At 39.9% G+C, this 16,621-nt stretch overlaps 1 long non-coding RNA gene across 1 annotated transcript in view; it reads right to left on the minus strand.

Moving 5' to 3' along the window:
- The window catches only part of LOC309622727, a 428,773-nt gene that overhangs the window by 327,995 nt on the left and 84,157 nt on the right, over positions 1-16,621 (minus strand). The window contains exon 3 of the long non-coding RNA XR_014241076.1: positions 12,836-13,030. This is a non-coding gene — a long non-coding RNA (uncharacterized lncRNA). The remainder of the gene's footprint in view (positions 1-12,835; positions 13,031-16,621) is intronic.

Below are 16,621 nucleotides of genomic sequence, written 5' to 3' on the forward strand. Positions count from 1 at the left end.
CCAGACAAAGATGCCACAAAGAAAGAAAACTACAGGCCAATATCACTGATGAACATAGATTTAAAAATCCTCAACAAAATACTAGCAAACAGAACCAGCAACACATTAAAAGGACCATACACCATGATCAAGTGGGATTTATCCCAGGAATACAAGGATTCTTCAATATACGCAAATCAATCAATGTGATACACCATATTAACAAATTGAAGAATAAAAACCATATGATCATCTCAATAGATGCAGAAAAAGCTTCTGACAAAATTCAACACCCATTTATGGTAAAAACTTTCCAGAAAGTGGGCATAGAGGGAACCTACCTCAACATAATAGAGGCCATATATGACAAACCCACAGCAAACATCATTCTCAGTGGTGAAAAACTGAAAGCATTTCCTCTAAGATCAGGAACAAGACAAGGATGTCCACTCTCGCCACTTTTATTCAACATACTTTTGGAAGTCCTAGCCATGGCAATCAAAGAAGAATAAGAAATAAAAGGAATCCAAATTGGAAAACAAGAAGTACAACTGTCACTGTGTGCAGATGACATGATACTATATGTAGAGAATCCTAAAGATGCCCCCAGAAAACTACTAGAGCTAATCAATGAATTTGGTAAAGTTGCAGGATACAAAGTTAATGCACAGAAATCTCTTGCATTCGTATACACTAATGATGAAAAATCTGAAAGAGAAATTAAGGAAACACTCCCATTTACCACTGCAACAAAAAGAATAAAATACCTAGGAATAAACCTACCTCGGGAGACAAAAGACCTGTATGCAGAAAACTATAAGACACTGATGAAAGAAATTAAAAATGATACCAACAGATGGAGAGATAGACCATGTTCTTGGATTGGAAAAATCAATATTGTGACAATGACTATACTACCCAAAGCAATCTACAGATTCAATGAAATCCCTATCAAATTACCAATGGCATTTTTTACGGAACTAGAACAAAAAATCTTAAAATTTATATGGAGACACAAATAGACCCCAAATAGCCAAAGCAGTCTTGAGGGAAAAAAACAGAGCTGGAGGAATCAGACTCCCTGACTTCAGACTATACTACAAATCTACAGTAATCAAGACAATATGGTACTGGCACAAAAACAGAAACATAGATTAATGGAACAAGATACAAAGCCCTGCGATAAACCCACCCACCTATGGTCAACTAATCTATGAAAAAGGAGGCAAGGATATATAATGGAGAAAAGACAGTCTCTTCAATAAGTGGTGCTGGGAAAACTGGACAGCTACATGTAAAAGAATGAAATTAGAACACTTCCTAACACCATACACAAAAATAAACTCAAAATGGATTCAAGACCTAAATGTAAGACCGGACACTATTAAACTCTTAGAGGAAAACATAGGAAGAACACTCTTTGACATAAATCACAGCAAGATCTTTTTTGATCCACCTCCTAGAGTAATGGAAATAACAAAAATAAACAAATGGGACCTAATGAAACTTCAAAGCTTTTGCACAGCAAATGAAACCATAAATAAGACGAAAAGACAACACTGAAAATGCGAGAAAATATTTGCAAACGAATCAACTGACAAAGGATTAATCTCCAAAATATATAAACAGCTCATGCAGCTCAATATTAAAGAAACAAACAACCCAATCCAAAAATGGGCAGAAGACCTAAATAGACATTTCTCCAAAGAAGACATACAGATGGCCAAGAAGCACATGAAAAGCTGCTCAACATCACTAATTATTAGAGAAATGCCAATCAAAACTACAATGAGGTATCACTGCACACCAGTTAGAATGGGCATCATCAGAAAATCTACAAACAACGAATGCTGGAGGGGGTGTGGAGAAAAGGGAACCCTCTTGCACTGTTGTGGGAATGTAAATTGATACAGCCACTATGGAGAACAGTATGGAGGTTCCTTAAAAAACTAAAAATAGAATTACCATATGACCCAGGAAAACCATAATTCAAAAAGACACATGCATATACCCAGAGAAAACCATAATTTCTCTACTGGGCATATACCCAGAGAAAACCATAATTCAAAAAGACACATGCACCCCAATGTTCATTGCAGCACTATTTCCAATAGCCAGGTCATGCAAGCAACCTAAATGCCCATCGACAGATGAATGGATAAAGAAGATGTGGTACATATATACAATGGAATATTACTCAGCCATAAAATGGAACAAAAATTGGGTCATTTGTTGAGACGTGGATGGATCTAGAGACTGTCATACAGAGTGAAGTAAGTCAGGAAGAGAGAAACAAATATCGTATATTAACGCATATATGTGGAACCTAGAAGAATGGTACAGATGAACTGGTTTGCAGGGCAGAAATTGAGACTCAGATGTTGAGAACAAACGTATGGACACCAAGAGGGTAAAGTGGCAGGGTGGTGGGGGTGGTGGTGTGATGAATTGGGCGACTGGGATTGACATGTATACACTGATGTGTATAAAATTGATGGCTAATAAGAACCTGCTGTATAAAAAAATTTAAAAAAAAAATGGGCAGTAGACCTTAACAGACATTTCTCCAAAGAAGGTATACAGATTGGCAACAAACACATGAAAAGATGCTCAACATCACTAATCATTAGAGAAATGCAAATGAAAACTTCAATGAGGTATCACCTCACACCGGTCAGAATAGCCATCATCAAAAAATCTACAAACAACAAATGCTGGAGAGGGTGTGGAGAAAAGGGAACCTTCTTGCACTGTTGGTGGGAATGTAAATTGGTACAGCCACTATGGAAGTCAGTATGGAGGTTCCTCAAAAAACTAAAAATAGAACTCCCATATGACCCAGCAACCCCACTACTGGGCATATACCCTGAGAAAACCATAATTCAAAAAGAGTCATGTACTACAATGTTCATTGCAGCACTATTTACAGTAGCCAGGACATGGAAGCAACCTAAGTGTCCATCAACAGATGAATGGATAAAGAAGATGTGGCACATAAATACAATGGAATATTAATTACTCAGCCATAAAAAGAAAGGAAATTGAGTTATTTGTAGGGAGGTGGATGGACCTAGAGTCTGTCATACAGAGTAAAGTAAGTAGCACTGACATATATACACTACCAAATGTAAAATAGATAGCTAGTGGGAAGCAGCTGCAATGCATAGGGAGATCAGCTCGGTGCTTTGCCATCACCTAGAGGGGTGGGACAAGGAGGGCGGGAGGGAGACGCAAGAGGGAGGGGATATGGGTATATAAACATGCATATAGCTGATTTACTTTGTTATACAGCAGAAACTAACACAACACTGTAAAGCAATTATACTCCAATAAAGATGTTAAAAACAAACAAACAAACAATAGTGATCCAAATAAGGAAAAAGAATGTCATGAGTGGTTGTCACCAAGGTCCATAATTTCTGCCATAAGGGAAATAACAAAGGAGAAATTCGCAGTCTTCCCTGGTGGCACAGTGCTTAAGAATCCGCCTGCCAATGTCGGGGACACAGGTTCAAGCCTTGGTCCGGGAAGATCCCGCATGCCACGGAGCAACTAAACCCAAACGCCACAACTACTGAGCCTGTGCTCTAGAGCCCGCGAGCCACAACTACTGAAGCCCGCCAGCCTAGAGCCGTGCTCCGCAACAAGAGAAGCCACCTCAGTGAAAAGCCCACGCACCACAGTGAAGAATAGCCCCCACTCACCACAACTAGAGAAAGCCCATGCGCAGCAATGAAGACCCAATGCAGCCAAAAATAAATAAATAAATTTATAAAAAAAAAAAAAGAGACATTCACTCCTCCACCTCTGTCTCTCTTTCCAAGAAGATGCCTTTGTCAAAATTTCACGAAATTGGTAGCATTGCTAGAAATCCATCTCCATTTATTTGTCCATGTCCATTTTCTTTAAGCTACATCAGTTCTTGAGAAAGTTGAAGAATCCCAACTTCAGACAGGAATTAAATAGAGAATGAAATCCTCTGACCAGTGCCTGTCTCTTAGTATCCTGCAATTTGCGTTTCCTTTGGGATCAAAAAGTTTCCAAGTAAGACCTTCTCCAGTGAAGCAGCAATCTTGGCCCAAAATAAGGGGCAGATTGGAAAGGCTTCCTGAATATTACTCCTGGTGCATTGATCTTGATCCTATCAGACGTCTTGGAGTCAGTTCATTGCTATGGTATACTATTGATAATACCGACCATCAAGTTTTGGTCCCTTCTTTCCACTTTACTTAGCAACCTTGTTCCTGGGTCTTCATCCTGATCCTTAATATCCCAGTTTTCCCATTTGTACCTCGATTTCCTGACTCACAGACTGATAAATCTGAGGCCTCCCACTGCCCCTACTACCAGTACCATCAGCTCTATAGTACTAGGCTTATTCTCTCTCTTTTTTCTGATTCACACTTAAGAAGTGTTAACTGGCTGACAGCCATGTCTGTGACAACATCACACCTGGCTCAAAAAAGCCTGAAGTCTCCCTAGATAAAACCCACTGTGTGGATTTCAGCCTATAAACAAAGCCATGCACGAAATATCTTAACCTAAAAATTACCCAGATGGGTGAAACCACTTCTTCACCAGCTATCTTTCCCATCATATTTAACTAAATATCACTCTGAGGTATTCCCTTTAGGCCGGTTCAATCCTATACATGCTTAAAGGGCTAGATCACATGTTACCCTTTCTAACAGTCTCACCTAACATTTTGGGTTTACTTTCATGTCTCCTTTTCCACTCCTCTCAGTTTTACATTTAACTCTATACTGCCTTGCATTGTTATTAACGGCTCCTGGTTAAGTAAAGGACAAAAAGATGAGTCTGATGAGAGAGAAAATGATAGAGAGAAGAGAGAATGGTCAGTCAAGCTAAGAATTATACATACTCCGAAGCAACAAAACAGAGCAATTGCGACAAAAGTAATTATTAATATATATTGCTACAGTGCTATAAGCTTGTTATAAAAGGGAAAAGCTTATATCATGCAGTTAAGTCATGACTCTATGATGATTCTTCCAGCTTATTTACCAACGCCTCCACCCACACACCTATAGTCTTCTCTCTATCTATAATGCTCTCTCTTGCCTCTCTAACAAAGGTGCTAGCTGTCTAATGATGTTCACAGCGAGAAGAAGAGGGGTATGGACAGGAGACTGAGTGCCACCTGAAATCTCTGAACAGAAGAAAGGAATCCAAGCACCTCCTTCCACTGTTCACAGGGACCCAGGATCATATCGGAAGGGCCACCAAGGAGAGGTTGGGTCTGTTCCAAGGGACGAACTAATTTAGTAATGAAGAGTATTCAGAGAAAATCATGCTCAAAAGCCATGACTGAGAACCCTAAACACATTTTCATCACAAACTTAATGGAAAAATCACATAATATGGCAGAGAGAGTTTAAGCTTTAGAATCAGAAAGACCTAAATTCAAATCCTAACAATCCAGCCACTGGTGTATAATTTGAACAAGTTATTGAAAATCTCCGACCCTCTGTTTGCTCCTTGGCAAAATGAGGATAACAATACCTGTCTCATGGAGTGCTTATGAAGGATTGAGTTAATATATGCAAATTGTATGTTTACTCTATAAATATTAATAATGATGTCTCCAGACCAACTTAGAGAAAAGAAGAAATCAGGGGACTTTGTACCTGAAGTAAAAAATAATAATATCAACCAGTAAAATTTATTGTAAACTTACTATGTATCCTTCAAAGTTTGCAGGGCTGTGGAGTATTTTAAAATTATGGTTTTGCCATAGTTATCAAATAATAAACTCCTGAGGGTCATGGACAAAACTATGAGCACTAGAAAAAGTAAAAAGGAGACATATATGTAGAAAGAGGACCAAGAAGAAGGCAATGAGAGCTGAGCCTTACAGAATGAGCAAATGAGAGACAGAGAAGGGAGAAGAGAGCAATCCACAGAGGAAATTCAGAGTGAGTGTCTGTGTGTGTGTGTGTGTGTGTGTGTGTGTGTGTGTAGACAGAGAGAAGAAGGAGGAGGAGGAGGAGAAGGAGAAGGAGGAGGGGGAGGGGGAGGAGAGAAGAGAGATAGAAGCATGCGTTGGATACCCAATGAGGGCCAGTACTGCACTCACTGCATTACATAGTAATCACATTTAATCATCGGAACACATGTGCAAGTATTATCTCCATTTCTTTTTTTTTAAATTTAATTTAATTTATTTTTTATACAGCAGGTTCTTATTAGTCAACCATTTTATACACATCAGTGTATACATGTCAATCCCAATCGCCCAATTCATCACACCACCACCCCAACCCCCCGCCACTTTCCCCCCTTGGTGTCCATACGTTTGTTCTCTGCATCTGTGTCTCAATTTCTGTCCTGTAAACGAGTTCATCTGTACCATTTTTCTAGGTTCCACATATATGCGTTAATATACGATATTTGTTTTTCTCTTTCTGGCTTACCTCACTCGGTATGACAGTCTCTAGATCCATCCATGTCTCAACAAATGATGCAATTTCGTTCCGTTTTATGGCTGAGAAATATTCCACTGCATATATGTACCACATCTTCTTTATCCATTCATCTGTCGATGGGCATTTAGGTTGCTTGCATGACCTGGCTATTGGAAACAGTGCTGCAATGAACATTGGGGTGCATGTGTCTTTTTGAATTATGGTTTTCTCTGGGTATATGCCCAGTAGTGGGATTCCTGGGTCATACGGTAATTCTAGTTTTAGTTTTTTAAGGAACCTCCATACTGTTCTCCATAGGGGCTGTATCAATTTACATTTCCACAACAGTGCAAGAGGGTTCCCTTTTCTCCACACCCTCTCCAGCATTTGTTGTTTGTAGATTTTCTGATGATGCCCATTCTAACTGGTGTGTGGTGATACCTCATTGTAGTTTTGATTGGCATTTCTCTAATAATTAGTGATGTTGAGCAGCTTTTCATGTGCTTCTTGCCAACTGTATGTCTTCTTTTGTGAAATGACTATTTAGGTCTTCTGCCCATTTTTGGATTGGATTCTTTGTTTCTTTAATATTGAGCAGCATGACCTGTTTATATATTTTGGAGATTAATCCTTTGTCAGTTGATTCGTTTGCAAATATTTTCTCCCATTTTCAGGGTTGTCTTTTCATCTTGTATATGGTTTCCTTTGCTGTGCAAAAGCTTTGAAGTTTCATTAGGTCCCATTTGTTTATTTTTGTTTTATTTCCATTACTCTAGGAGGTGGATCAAAAAAGATCTTGCTGTGATTTATGTCAAAGAGTGTTCTTCCTATATTTTCCTCTAAGAGTTTAATAGTGTCCGGTCTTACATTTAGGTCTCGAATCCATTTTGAGTTTATTTTTGTGTATGGTGTTAGGAAGTGTTCTAATTTCATTCTTTTACATGTAGCTGTCCAGTTTTCCCAGCACCACTTATTGAAGAGACTGTCTTTTCTCCATTGTATATCCTTGCCTCCTTTGTCATAGATTAGTTGACCAGTGGGTTTACCTCTGGGCTTTCTATCTTGTTCCATTGATCTATGTTTCTGTTTTTGTGCTAGTACCATATTGTCTTGATTACTGTAGATTTGTAGTATAGTCTGAAGTCAGGGAGTCTGATTCCTCCAGCTCCGTTTTTTTCCCTCAAGATTGCTTTGGCTACTTGGGGTCTTTTGTGTCTCCATACAAATTTTAAGATCTTTTGTTCTAGTTCCGTAAAAAATGCCATTGGTAATTTGATATGGATTTCATTGAATCTGTAGATTGCTTTGGGTAGTATAGTCATTTTCACAATATTGATTCTTCCAGTCCAAGAACATGGTATATCTCTCCATCTGTTGGTATCATTTTTAATTTCTTTCATCAGTATCTTATAGTTTTCTCCATACAGGTCTTTTGTCTCCCTAGATAGGTTTATTCTTAGGTATTTTATTCTTTTTGTTGCAATGGTAAATGGGTGTGTTTCCTTAACTTCTCTTTCAGATTTTTCATCATTAGTGTATACGAATGCAAGAGATTTCTGTGCATTAATTTTGTATCCTGCAACTTTACCAAATTCATTGATTAGCTCTAGTAGTTTTCTGGTGGTATCTTTGGGATGCTCTACGTATAGCATCATGTCATCTGCACACAGTGACAGTTTTACTTCTTCTTCTCCAATTTGTATTCCTTTTATTTCTTTTTCTTCTCTGATTGCCGTGGCTAGGACTTCCAAAACTATTTTGAATAGTAGTGGCGAGAGTAGACATCCTTGTCTTGTTCCTGATCTTAGAGGAAATGCTTTCAGTTTTTCACCATTGAGAATGATGTTTGCTGTGGGTTTGTCGTATATGGCCTTTATTAAGTTGAGGTAGGTTCCCTCTATGCCCACTTTCTGGAGAGTTTTTATCATAAATGGGTGTTGAAATTTGTCAAAAGCTTTTTCTGCATCTATTGAGATGATCATATAGTTTTTCTTCTTCAATTTGTTAATATGGTGTAGCACATTGATTGATTTGCATATATTGAAGAATCCTTACATCCCTGGAATAAATCCCACTTGATCATGGTGTTGTCCTTTTAATGTGTTGTTGGATTCTGTTTGCTAGTACTTTGTTGAGGATTTTTGCATCTATATTCATCAGTGATATTGGTCTGTAATTTTCGTTTTTTGTAGTATCTTTGTCTGGTTTTGGTATCAGGGTGATAGTGGCCTCATAGAATGAGTTTGGGAGTGTTCCTTCCTCTGCAATTTTTTGGAAGAGTTTGAGAAGGATGGGTGTTAGCTCTTCTCTAAATGTTTGATAGAATTCACCTGTGAAGTCATCTGGTCCTGGACTTTTGTTTGTTGGAAGATTTTTAATCAAAGTTTCAATTTCATTACTTGTGATTGGTCTCTTCATATTTTCTATTTCTTCCCGGTTCAGTCTTGGAAGGTTATACCTTTCTAAGAATTTGTCCATTTCTTCCAGGTTGTCCATTTTATTGGCATAGAGTTGCTTGTAGTAGTCTCTTAGGATGTTTTGTATTTCTGCGGTGTCTGTTGTAACGTATCCTTTTTCATTTCTAATTCTATTGATTTGAGTCCTCTTCCTCTTTTTCTTGATGAGTTTGGCTAATGGTTTATCAATTTTTTTTATCTTCTCAAAGAAACAGCTTTTAGTTTTACTGATCTTTGCTATTGTTTTCTTTGTTTCTATTTCATTTATTTCTGATCTGATATTTATGATTTTTTTTCCTTCCACTAACTTTGGGTTTTGATTGTTCTTCTTTCTCTAGTTCCTTTAGGTGTAAGGTTAGATTGTTTATTTGAGATTTTTCTTGTTTCTTGAGGTAGGCTTGTATAGCTATAAACTTCCCTCTTAGAACTGCTTTTGCTGCATCCCATACGTTTTGGATCATCGTGTTTTCATTGTCATTTGTCTCTTGCTGTTTTTTGATTTCCCCTTTGATTTCTTCAGTGATCTCTTGGTTATTTAGCAACGTATTGTTTAGCCTCCATGTGTTTGTGTCTTTTACGTTTTTTCCCCTGTCATTGATTTCTAATCTCATAGCGTTGTGGTCAGAAAAGATGCTTGATGTGATTTCAATTTTCTTAAATTTACTGAGGCTTGATTTGTGACCCAAGATGTGATCTATCCTGGAGAATGTTCCATGTGCACTTGAGAAGAAAGTATCTGCTGTGTTTGGATGGAATGTCCTATAAATATCAATTAAATCTATCTGGTCTACTGTGTCGTTTAAAGCTTGTGTTTCCTTATTAATTTTCTGTTTGGATAAGTCCATTGGTGTTAGTGAGGTGTTAAAGTCCCCAACTTTTACTGTGTCACTGTCGATTTCCTCTTTTATAGCTGTTATCAGTTGCCTTATGTATTGAGGTGCTCCTATGTTGGGTGCATATATAATTATAATTGTTATATCTTCTTCTTGGATTGATCCCTTGATCATTATGTAGTGTCCTTCCTTGTCTCTTGTAACATTCTTTATTTTAAAGTCTATTTTATCTGATATGAGTATTGCTACTCCAGCTTTCTTTTGATTTCCATTTGCATGGAATATCTTTTTCCATCCCCTCACTTTCAGTATGTATGTGTCCCTAGGTCAGAAGTGGGTCTCTTGTATACAGCATATATATAGGTCTTGTTTTTTTTTTATTTTATTTTATTTATTTATTTATTTATTTTTGGCTGTGTTGGGTCTTCGTTTCTGTGTGAGGGCTTTCTCTAGTTGCGGCAAGCGGGGGCCACTCTTCATTGCGGTGCATGGGCCTCTCACTATCGCAGCCTCTCTTGTTGCGGAGCACAGGCTCCAGATGCGCAGGCTCAGTAGCTGTGGCTCACGGGCCCAGCTGTTCCGCGGCATGTGGGATCTTCCCAGACCAGGGCTCGAACCCATGTCCCCTGCATTGGCAGGCAGATTCTCAACCACTGCGCCACCAGGGAAGACCCTGGGTCTTGTTTTTGTATCCATTCAGCAAGCCTGTGTCTTTTGGTTGGAGCATTTAATCCATTCACGTTTAAGGCAATTATCAATATGTATGTTCCTATTACCATTTTCTTAATTGTTTTCGGTTTGTTTTTGTAGTTCCTTTTCTTCTCTTGTGTTTCCCACTTAGAGAAGTTCCTTTAGCACTTGTTGTAGAGCTGGTTTGGTGGTGCTGAATTCTCTTAGCTTTTGCTTCTCTGTAAAGCTCTTGATTTCTCCATCGAATCTGAATGAGATCCTGGCCGGGTAGAGTAATCTTGGTTGTAAGTTTTTCCCTTTCATCACTTTAAGTATATCATGCCACTCCCTTCTGGCTTGTAGAGTTTCTGCTGAGAAATCAGCTGTTAACCTTATGGGAGTTCCCTTATATGTTATTTGTCACTTTTCCCTTGCTGCTTTCAATAATTTTTCTTTGTCTTTAATTTTTGCCAGTTTGATTACTATGTATCTCGGCATGTTTCTCCTTGGGTTTATCCTGTATGGGACTTTCTGTGCTTCCTGGACTTGGGTGGCTATTTCCTTTCCCATGTTAGGGAAGTTTTCGACTATAATCTCTTCACATATTTTCTCTGGTCCTTTCTCTCTCTCTTCTCCTTCTGGGACCCCTATAATGTGAATGTTGTTGCATTTAATGTTGTCCCAGAGGTCTCTTAGGCTGTCTTCATTTCTTTTCATTCTTTTTTCTTTATTCTGTTCCGCAGCAGTGAATTCCACCATTCTGTCTTCCAGGTCACTTATCCGTTCTTCTGCCTCAGTTATTCTGCTATTGATTCCTTCTAGTGTAGTTTTCATTTCAATTATTGTAGTGTTCATCTCTGTTTGTTTGTTCTTTAATTCTTCTAGGTCTTTGTTAATCATTTCTTGCATCTTCTCGACCTTTGCCTCCATTCTTTTTCCGAGGTCCTGGATCAACTTCACTATCATTATTCTGAATTCTTTTCCTGGAAGTTTGCCTAGCTCCATTTCATTTAGTTGTTTTTCTGGGGTTTTATCTTGTTCCTTCATCTGGTACATAGCCCTCTGCCTTTTCATCTTGTCTATCTTTCTATGAATGTGGTTTTTGTTCCACATGCTGCAGGATTGTAGTTCTTCTTGCTTCTGCTGTCTGCCCTCTGGTGGATGAGGTTGTCTAAGAGGCTTGTGCAAGTTTCCTGATGGGAGGGACTGGTGGTGGGTAGAGCTGGCTGTTGCTCTGTTGGGCAGAGCTCAGTAAAACTTTAATCCGCTTGCCTGCTGATGGGTGGGGCTGGGTCCCCTCCTTGTTGGTTGTGTGGCCTGAGGCGACCCAACACTGGAGCCTACCCGGCTCTTTGGCGGGGCTAATGGCAGACTCTGGGAGGGCTCACGCCAAGGAGTACTTTCCAGAACTTCTGCTGCCAGTGTCCTTGTCCTCACGGTGAGCCACAGCCACCTCCCGCCTCTGCAGGAGACCCCCCAACACTAGCAGGTAGGTCTGGTTCAGTCTTCCCTGGGGTCACTGCTCCTTCTCCTGGGTCCCAGTGCACACACTACTTTGTGTGTGCCCTCCAAGGGTGGAGTCTCTGTTTCCTCCAGTTCTGTCAGAGTCCTGCAATCGAATCCCGCTAGCCTTCAAAGTCTGATTCTCTAAGAATTCCTCCTCCCATGGCCGGACCCCCAGATTGGGAAGCCTGACGTGTGGCTCAGAACCTTCACTCCAGTGGGTGGACTTCTGTGGTATAAGTGTTCTTCAGTTTGTGAGTCACCCACCCAGCAGTTATGGGATTTGATTTTATTGTGACTGTGCCCCTCTTATCGTCTCATTGTGGCTTCTCCTTTGTCTTTGGATGTGGGATATTTTTTTGTCTTCCTGTCGATGACTGTTCAGCAGTTAGTTGTGATTCCAGTGCTCTCGCAAGAGCGAGTGAGCACACGTCCTTCTACTTCGCCATCTTGAGGAGCTCTCTTATCTCCATTTTATAGATAAAGAAAGTGAGGTTATAGAGGTTAGAACACAGAGCTAACAGCGACAGAGGCAGGATATGAACCCAGGTCTGCCCAACCCAGTACTTAGGCTTTTCCCAGCATCATGATTGTCAAAGTCATGATAAACATGATCAGACTGGAGTGTGTTCTCCCTGTTGAGGAAGGAGTACATTTATGTTCAAAGGTCTCTGAATGTCCGTTTTGTGACAAAAGTCTCAATTTTCTTGAATTCCAAGATTGAAGTAAACGTCTCACTTTCCTTAAAGCTCTTTTCCCCTTAGAGAAAACTTGCTTAGCAGATCCGGAAACCCCTGGAAAAACTACTATTCCCTTCATATACTAAATTCCCTTGTCACCTACCTCCTAACCCCAGTAAATTCTGTTTCTCACTCAGGGAGGAATTGATTTTCATTGGTATTCATTTGAAGTAGGGAAGGTCACAGGTTAGAACATTGGAAATGTATTGTCTAAAGAGCACAGTTTGTACCTTGCTTCCGAGAGAAGATCTTTAAAGATGACTTGGCTTAGCTGACTTTTCTTCCCCTCCTGCATCCAAGAAACATCCTCCAGGGAGAAAGTCGATTTCAAATCTTCACACTGCAGAGGCGCTGGGGCAGTCACTTGCTGAATGCAGATCAGCCTGTTTCTTCTCCTTTGAGATAAATGGAATCTGGGAAGAGTTCTGAAAGAAAAGTTTTTAAGCAATCCTTAGGGCCTGGACTATGCTCTGATCAGACCAAGAAATAAGGTTCCAATCTAAAAGGCAGCATGTTCCAATCTGAAAGCCAAATGGACTCCAGCCTTGATCCCCACTGAATTTATTTTTATTTTCCAAATCCTCCCCAGACTTTGCATTTGATATGTAAACATTCTCAATTAGTCTAGCCATTAAGTAGTTCTCCTTTGCAAAAGCGCATCCATGACGGGAGGTTTGTCCTTAAAGTGGTGAGTAATAGGAATGAATTATTCTGCAGTTTCCTGAGAAAGAGCTCAGTAGAATCTGGAAGCATTTGAGGGTATTCTTAATTACTCAGATGCAGAATTATCAAAGCACACAGTGGCTCCATCTATCCCTTCCTAGTATCTCACTCTAATTTTCTTTTTCATAATGTAGATATTTTACATAAAACTGTCTGGAGAAAAACAGACTACACTTGAGGGAGCAAATGTTAGGCCAGCCTTTCTCTGCTGCGACTGGTGCTGGTGAAGGTCTTGAATATTCATGCAGAATACTTCGTAAAAATCACATGGAGTGAATATCACTTCTTTTTCCTTTCCCTCAACATTTTCCCACACTGACTCGAATAATTCAAAACTTTAGGCTGGGCACAAACCAGATTACATAATTTATAAGTTTCAGTTGCAACAAGTAGCCAAGTTTGCAGCTTACAGGAGGTCCTTTCTGAGTGAAGATTACTGGGGATGCAGGAAGCTCTCCTTGACCTGCAGCTCCACTTAGGTAGAGAGGGAATGAAGACAATCCAGGAAGTTGACTACCAAGAGCTATAAACCAAAGACTCCAAAAGAAGACTAACCTTGGAAAAACAATGCTGTGTATTAACTCATACGCCAGGCCTACAGTAAAAGTTTTGCATTCATTCCCACATTTAACCCTTAGGACTCTATGAGAGGTGTCATTATCAGCCACTTTTCACACATGAGGAAATTTAGGCATAGAGTGGTCACACGGTAAGTAAGTGGTGAAGCCAGGGTTTGCACCAGGCAGTCTGACCCTGAAACAGGAGGCAAGGGGGCAGGGCACAATCCCTAAAGAATGACAGAGCCCTGGAGGAAACGACAAAAACTGGTTAGAACCGATTAGGCCCAAGATGGCAGAAGATTCGCCTTCCAGTAGATCTTGAGCCCCATTACATGCTCATGGTAATTCATTAGCTAAATGACCCACCCACAGGCACTTTGACAGTTCTTTTTTTTTTTTTTGCAAAGGATAGGTGTATTTTATTTTATTTTATTTTATTTTTACATTTTCAAAGAGGATACTTTTTATTTATTTATTTACTTTATTTTTAACATCTTTATTGGAGTATAATTGCTTTACAATGGTGTGTTAGTTTCTGCTTTATAACAAAGTGAATCAGTTATACATATACATATGTTCCCATATCTCTTTTCTCTTGCGTCTCCCTCCCTCCCACCCTCCCTATCCCAGCCCTCTAGGTGGTCACAAAGCACCGAGCTGATCTCCCTGTGCACTGTGACAGTTCTGAGGCCTACCATCAAAGGTCAATTCTGGGTCCAATTCCTGGAAATCCCCACCCCTTCTCCAAGATAGTCAGAATAATCCTCCAACTCATTAGCCTATGAAATTACATAGCCCATAAAAACAACCACCTTAAATATGGGGATATATGTATATGGATAGCTGATTCACTTTGTTATAAAGCAGAAACTAACACACCATTGTAAAGCAATTTTACTCCAATAAGGATGTTAAAAAAAAAACAATTAACCACCCCATATTTTGGGGCCTCTCACAGAGGGTGTTTCTCCCAGGGCTGCCCTCACCTTCTGAGAGGGACCGCATTCTGTCTATGGAACATGTATCTCTCTAAATAAATCCACTTCTTACCTATCGCTTTGTGTCTCATTAAATTCTTTCTGTGCTGAGACATAAAGAACCTGAACTTCAGTAGGTCCTGAGACCAGGTGTGTCATCTTAATTAAAAGACAGTGGGTTCAAGTCCCAATCTGAGTTGTGCAGTTTCAACCCCAGAGACTACATTTTTAGCCACTGTGCAATCCCATCTCTTTCAATTACTCCCCAGACTGTGAGCCCCATGAGGTCAAGGACTTGATCTATCTTGCTCACTTTTATACCTCCAAAATCCTAGAACACTGTCTGGCACACATACGTGGCTAATGAATGTCTAATTATTTAATTATATAATTAAATGATGAAAATATGAATAAAGTTCTCAATCTAGCTTGTTCCTTTGATCTTCAGATTTCTTGGGGACAGAAAACAGGACACTCCCAGGCACATGAAAGATACAACCAAGTGTGTATATGTCAATACCAATCTCCCAGTTTTACACACTACTATATATAAAATAGACAACTGGGACTTCCCTGGTGGTGCAGTGGTTAAGAATCTGCCTGCCAATGCAGGGGACATGGGTTCGAGCCCTGGTCTGGGAAGATCCCACATGCCGCGGAGCAACTAAGCCCATGTGCCACAACTACTGAGCCTGTGCTCTAGAGCCCGTGAGCCACAACTGCTGAAGCCTGCGTGCCACAACTACTGAAGCCCACGGTCCTAGAGCCCATGCTCTGCAACAAGAGAAGCCACCACAATGAGAAGCCCACACACTGCAACAAAGAGTAGTCCCCGCTCGCCACAACTAGAGAAAGCCCGCACACAGCAATGAAGACCCAACGCAGACAAAAATAAATAAATAAAAAATAAAATGAATTTATTTTTAAAAATAGATAACTAATAAGAACCTGCTGTACAGCATAGAGAACTCAATATTCTGTAATGGTCTATATGGGAAAAGAATCAAAAAAAAAAAGAAGACTGGATATATGTATATGTATAACTGATTCACTTTGCTGTACACCTGAAATTAACACAACATTGTAAATCAACTACACTCCAATAAAATTTTTTAAATTAATTAACTAATTAATTAATTAAAGATACAGCCAAGTGAAGAATCCCTGCTGCAGCTTTCTCTGATGTGGACCCAGCCAACAGACAAATAAGATGGCGATGCCTCCCCTGCCCACATCCCTGTGGATTTTTTTTTCCTCTTTTTCTATAATCCAGATTAGTCTCTGCTGTGAAATTTCCAAACATCATTCTTTTCCAGCATTTAAGTAAATGGGATTTGAGGTCAAGAGGAAGGAAACAATTTGCCTCTCCACACTTATCTATGGTCTCTCAACGTGAAGGCCATGGAACTCCTGCTTCAGAACTGCCTGAGGTGTTTGCTGGAGACGGGATTCCAGGGGCCAGTTTCAGACCTTCTACCTCAGAACCTCAGGGCGTGAGGTTCAGGAATCTGAATGTTTAACCACCTTCCCATGTAATTACTGTACAGACTTGTGTTAGTGAAGCAACACCCCTATCAAATCTCTTCCCCCACAAAGGAGGCTACAAGCTCTTTTTAAAAGTCCCTGGGGACTTCCCTGGCGGTCCAGTGGTTAAGACTCCATGCTTCCCATGCAGGGGGCACGGGTTTGATCCCTGGTCAGGGAACTAAGATCCCACATGCCACGTGGTGCGGCCCCCCAAAATAAATAAATAAAT

This window comes from Balaenoptera borealis (genome assembly GCF_965194805.1).
Source record: "Balaenoptera borealis genome assembly, chromosome: 2".
Lineage (NCBI taxonomy): Eukaryota > Metazoa > Chordata > Mammalia > Artiodactyla > Balaenopteridae > Balaenoptera > Balaenoptera borealis.